Source organism: Anneissia japonica, unplaced genomic scaffold (assembly GCF_011630105.1).
Source record: "Anneissia japonica isolate Jap-2015-1 unplaced genomic scaffold, ASM1163010v1 scaffold967_len435762_cov181, whole genome shotgun sequence".
NCBI classification, from domain to species: domain Eukaryota; kingdom Metazoa; phylum Echinodermata; class Crinoidea; order Comatulida; family Comatulidae; genus Anneissia; species Anneissia japonica.
The window spans coordinates 380972-387834 of NW_022711026.1; positions in this window are offsets into that span (position 1 = coordinate 380972).

Below are 6863 nucleotides of genomic sequence, written 5' to 3' on the forward strand. Positions count from 1 at the left end.
TGTATAAGAAATGGGTCACGGCCAACATGTGTTGCCAAAATATTTTGTTGGGTTGATCGCCGGACGTTTTACGAGTACCACGACCTTGTTTATGTCAATCAAATTTATTTGACATGGTCTGAGTGTCAATAACATTATCTTTTGACTGATATTGTATCTATTAAAGGAAATGAGTTTATATTGTTAATATACCGTAAGTATCTAGGAGTGGTGTTCTACAATAATAAGCTTAAATGTGGGGACCATGTTGATCAATAGTAAAAAGGTTATAAACACTAGGCTCTTGTTTAAGGAAACTGCGGTCAATCTGTATGGGGATAATGACAGAACTGAAAGGGTGCTGGGTAGGGCGGGGAAAGCAATTTGTTCGTGTGTGCAGACGCTTGACTCATTCTACCACGAAAGGCTTGCAAAGGTGTTTCTGACTACAACTGGAGGAAACAAACCATTCGCGATTCTTGGTGCCGATATATTATAACTATGCACCGTGTAATTTCACTGTTCCCTGGTTATTATTAGGAGTATAGAATGAAGCACGGTGAATGCGCACACTAGTACTACCCAGCTGGTATACGAGATTATATATATTTATAGTATTTAAGATAGGCCTAATTTAATATTGTATTGTACTGGCAGTCATGAGCTTTGTTATTTCCATTTTTTAGACAATAAAGGAAGTATCATGTATCTGTATCTTGAATCTTGTATTCGTTGTCCGACGACACAGGAAAGAGAGGTACCGTAAGAGCCTAATAATAATATTTTACTGTGCGCATCATGCCAAGAAGGCCTATATGCTCTTTGCATTATTACCCAGTCGTTGAACCAAACACCCAATGCCTTGGTATTTAAAACAAAGAACGTTTTAACCGTAGTTATGTTCAGACGGCCTTCCTGTCTAAAGTAAAGTTACGACAAACGTAAAATATTTACGCGTGTGTTACTTCTGACGAGCACAATTCGTCGGGGAGAAAAAAATATATATGTATTTTCTACATAGGGCCTATTAGTAGAAAAAATTATTAAATAGGCCTAAGCCTCTGAAATCCCTAAATTGTTAAAATTTTCTGGGGGCTTCGCCCCCTGGACCACTTTCGAAACCTTTTAATCGAAGCTCGACCACGCCCACTTTGCTTTCGTCGGGGAAATCTGACCCCTCGTCGGGGAAATCGGACCCCCTGTCGGGGACCTCAGCTCCCCGTCGGGGGTCGGAGTCGGAATATATTTTATACGCCACGTTATATTAATTAAACTTGTCTATAAGGATCTCTCAATGAAAATGTACGTACTAACTTTTATTTGGTGTTTGAAATAGGCAAACGGCGAAAAATAATAGTAAGACCCTAAAATCGATTAAATCCTAAATTGCCTAAGCTTCTGAGAGTATCATGCGGCCTATGGCCTCGTCCAATACACCATTTACCCTATGGTGAAAAAAAAATCCTGCAGTCAAACTTGAGTGCTCTTTTTACTACGGTTTTACATCCCACATCCTCTCCTTCTGGCTTTAAAACCATTCATCTTTTTGTAGGCCATATTATAGCAAGCTAATAATTACTTCTTGTAAATATTAATTTATTGTGTGTTGTGGCGTATAATACTCTTGTTGGTTGATGAAGCGATTGAATTAAATTGCGTCATACAATAATAATACATTTTAAAACGTCGATTGTTTACAACGAGTCAAGCTCTCTAACTGGTCACAATATTCACATATTGGTACTTTACTAAGATCCTCCTTCAATGTATGATGAGATAGTGACAACAGTTTGATCTTTAATTTCTCGTAGAAAGGCAAGAATTAATCGATACTGTAAAAGAAAAAAATCGATCTTGGCATATAGTGGAGACATCAAGTCGTATGATAATTTCGACCGAACGTTTGGCGCCGAATTTCAGAAGCTGGACACTGGCATTTTTAACGATCTGAAACAATATTAAAACAGCAGCAAAAGAAAAATGTGTGGACATTGTCAGTAAAGGAGAGGATCGTCCTACAATATTTTATAGCAATCTTTTAAGCGATGCTAATGTTTTCATGTTAAAGTTTATCAGTAAACCTATGAGTGTCAGTCAGTAATTGTTATCTTTTGTTAGCGTATAATTACGACGTGAAATAGCTATTTAACTCCTCCTATCCCTCTTGAAAATTATTGAGACCAAAACCAACTTAAATCACACAAAGCTGGTACACAGCCCAATTACATATATCTGGATGTCATACCGTATTTATTCAAATACGGGCCGTACGCGGGGGTGGGGGTGTGGTGGTGCGACCGCCTCCAAATTACAGGGGTGGAAAATTCAAGACACACTCGCACGTTCCAGAAATCTCTACCAAAACTCATTGACCAATCAGAGCAGTTTACAATTAGGACTTCCTCTAATTCGTATACCTCCATGGTAAAAGCAAGGACTTTTAACTGTACAGTACCGTATTTACTACTTTTTGAAGAATTTAAGTGTTTTCCCCCGCCGGCTGTCAATCACTCACCACGTACAAACTCATCTTCGTTCTAGGTTTCATTAAATTACCTTCTTTCTCGTTTAAGTCTGGGAGTGCCATTCCCGGCCATCTAGAGGTGTCATAATCATAATTTTTCTTACCTCAGCCCCAAACACGGTGGGGCTGAGGTGTTATCGACAGCTAGTCCTTCCATAGCATCCTCTATTTTGGATTAATCGTTTTCCCTACGCTGTTCCCAACAATCAGATCAGTATAGACTATTTTATACGGTACATTCTCGATTTGATAAATTTTTTACGTCTACCCATCTCATCCATGACGTAAAGGGCTTCGTTCGTATTCGCAATTTGCATTAATTCCATTTATTTATCATACCTTTATGGTAAATTTAGTATTTTCAATGCCCAATAATATTATGCTTGTTTTCATCCGCTATCAGGCCTACATTATTTCCGTTTTTGTTTTATTAACATTATGCTATAATTTTGTGTAGGCCTAGTCATTTAAATTTTAATCGTATGTTGACACATGCAGTGAAAAAACCGATACACCACGTGGTACACATCTAGGCTGTAGTGTATGCCCAATGTAGGGATTTATTTTATTCGATCTCGATATATTTGCGAATCTTAGTCTAAGAGTGCCATTTCCGGCAATCTAGGGGTAGGCCTACCATTATTATAAATTTTCTTGCCTCAGCCCAACCATGGTGGAGCTGAGGTGGTATGAACCCTCCATGTGAAAATGCCTCCCTAACCCTCCCCTCGTTTCCTGAGTCTGTCAATGAAAACTCGTTTAATACTGTTGATACTACATCTTCAGAATCAGACATCAAATTACCAAAAATGCCTGAGCGCGAGGGGGCTCCACCACCCAATTAACCGCAGTAAGAATCCGCGCCCCCTCCCCCCACCCACCAGACTGTTTGGTCCACTCTCCACAAATTCGCACCCACCCAATAGAAATCCCACGTACGGGCTTGGTTAATTTAAAAACGTCTCGGGTGGTTTATTGTGAGAATGGCAACGCACCCCCAAATGTTGTCATAATTGTTTGTTTCAATGCTGATGGCCAAGCTCCTGGCCTACAACATCGGGCCCCGACCAGGGCTGATGAAAGTCATATGATAGTCCCTCACTTGAATGGATGTTATATATCATCATCAGTCAGTTACAACTACAGAGATAAAATCGATTGAATACTGTTTGAATACGGACAATTGGATGCTGTCTCCACTTTATTTCTTGCAAAAAATAAGAAAGGTAAAGCTTTGCCTATTTACAAAAACAGCTAGGTGACGGTGATTGGAAAGGCGCTGTTGTTCAATGTTCACTTCAACCTTATTTTAGACCTACAATCAATTGAACAAATATTTATTGCAATCTACTTTATCTAGCAAGTTATACATAGTGATTTTTGTTTCATATTTGGTTCTATAGTAACAGAGATGTCCAAAAAGTGAGGGGGACGAAAGTTGGGACGATCGAGATAACACTACCCTGTCCTACCGGTGGTCCGGTGGCATGCCCACGCGAAATTGTTGTGCTCTAGACGCCCGAAAATAGCCTCTGAGGCGTTTTGGCGATCAATTTTTTTACCATCCTGCGGTACTACTTCATTGATCGAATGTTGAATATAATAAAAATTCAATTAGTCACTTCCAAAAACCTGGCTGCTTTTGGTCATTTATATTCCCCTCCACGCTCTATATCTTAAATCTATGACACATGTTTGTTTTCGCATTCAAATTAAGCGCCCCTCTCGAATAACCGCCCTTCGTGAACGTGAAAATTTCCTTAAGCGCCCCGTTTGAATAAGCGATTTTCTTTTTAGCAAGTCAATAATCCAATCAATCCTGGGACTGTGGTTGTTGGCCTGATTTGAGCTGTAGAGTGGAAACACATTCTTCTTCGTCAATATCAAAATGAGGATATTTCTCTTGGACAGATGAGAGCTCCGATCCCTGGACAGACAGTATATTTCCAACTTTACTCTTTTTACATATTTGTCTATGCCTAGTCCTACCCCTCTTTCTCCGACACTTTAGCACATTCTCATCTAGTTTTCAAGAAAAAATACAATGACCCTGCCATCCTGCTAATCTCAATCGACCGATGGCCAACAAGCTAACCACTAGCATCTACTATTTTGCTGTTATGTAAATATTCACGCATTCTTGTAATGAGCCATTTTCTCTGGACGATTATCTTTTCTAACCACCATTCGTGATGTCCTTATATAATCTTTTTTCATTCAAAAAGTGACTCTTGAATTTAAAAATTTTCCATAAGAACCAATCGATTTTCATCTATTTCCATAAGCGCCCCCTCAATTTCCACTCTGTCTTCATAAGCGCCCCGTTTGAATAAGCGCCCCTCAGAAGGTGCAAAAAAATATTTTAAGCGCCCGGGCGCTTATTCGCGCGAGTACGGTATTTGGTACGATAACACAACACTCCTCACACCTATATTTCTTGAGGCAAACTTAGAATGTTTAGTGGTTGTTATCTGGCTAGATAAACTGGAGGTCGTGGGTCCGATTCCCACACGAAACATTTTTTAAACATTTATTTTACTGGCCAGTAATTGGGGACGTACTGAGTATTTAAAATGTCCACTAAATAATCTTAGATAACATAGTATAATACATGACCATGCATAATTGACCCACAGCTGTATATTGCATCTTTACATTTCTTTAGTTAGACCTTTTTTTTTTATTATTCTAGTGTTATTTATACTGTAATTCTATTTCGTTCTTACAAGCCCATCAGATTGAGAGAGTCCAGTCTAAATTTTCATATTTTTTAAATCACAATTTAAAAAATGACGATACTGTTTCATACGCACTTCCCTCACTTAGAGAAATATTTTTGATATGGATTTTCTTTTTAAATGTGTTAATTGTATTTTTGGTACTATATTTTATGTTCTTTATTCCCTCTTAAGATTAATAGACCTGGCTCTGGCCTTCGTAATGACCTATTTTTGGTTCCCTTTAACAGAGTCAATTGCAATAAAAAGTGGATTTATTCATCGTCTTGCCAATTTTTTAAATAACCTTTCTCACAATTTTACGTCAGTCGATATTTTTCGCCAGAGCCTTAGTTCATTCAAAACCAGCTTATCGCAATCTTTAATCCATACCAAGTGGCTTATTTTCTGGGTGGGTTAATTCCTTTATTTGTCTTTTTCTTTGTTTTTGATTTTTCGTCTTGTTTGTGTGCTTTCTTTTTTTTCTTACCTTTGTTCTGTGTTCTGTATGTATTTTTATGTGTTTTTTCTGTTCTGTATTGTCTAGCTATGTTTTTAATTGCTCTGTTCTGTCTGTGTGTTTCTGTTGTACCTGTGTTCTGTGTTTTGTCTGTATTTGTATGTTACTTGTTTGGGTTACTTTGATATTCCTAATTCTTTTAAAGTCAGGCTCCGGAAGAAAAAACACATTGATATGTTGTAGAACTGATTTTTCTAAGACAGAAAAAAAGTAATTTGATCAAAAACTTAGCAACGGTGAATGAGATACAGATTTTTGAATATTTAAAAACTGGGGGAAAATGTGTAAAAATGTGCTGTTACGCCACTTTCACCCCCACCCCAGCTTTTAAATATTCAAATAACCTGTATTACGTTCACCGTTAACCAGTTTTTCGTCAAACAACTTTTTTTTCTGTCTTAGAAAAATCAGTTCTACAACATATCAATTTTTTCCCTCCGGAGTCTGCCAATTATTGTAACTTAGGGGTGTATTTGTCAGGAACTAGATGGCTGGAAATTACTCTCAGACTAAAAGATTGTTGCTCTTTAAATTTGAATATGAGCGAGCCCTATACAAATTTTATGTTATTAATTTGATTATTATTATTATTTATAAATATTAAAATAGTATAGGTTAGTTGGCCGCAATATACAAACTGTGCTTTGCTGTAAATGTAAATTGTAAGTGTTAAATAATATACAGGATCTGTGATATATTCAACTTGTGTAATTGTGTAACGTACATTTTATCGTATTAAAAGTCTCGTCTCTTTTTTAATATTGTATTATGGCTGTACAGTGTGTTACTTTTATGAACACACTGCAAGAGCGTGTTTGCTGTTTTAAAAGCGTCGTTTCCAAAATATAGTTATAGTAATTATATAATTAATAGTGTGCAATAGAAACAGCAAATTATTTTTAAGATTATAAAACATCACCTTTCATTCGTATTTATACAAACTGTACAAACAATTGAAATTAAGAAGAATCATTTTTTAATATTGTTTAGTGAACAACTTTTAAAGGTCGTCAGAAAAGGGCGAAAATTATTATTTTTTCTAATTTAGCTTAAATAACTTTCCGAACGCATGTAGGCGAATGAGAAAATAAAAATAAAATTTTAATGATGAACGTAAACAGTG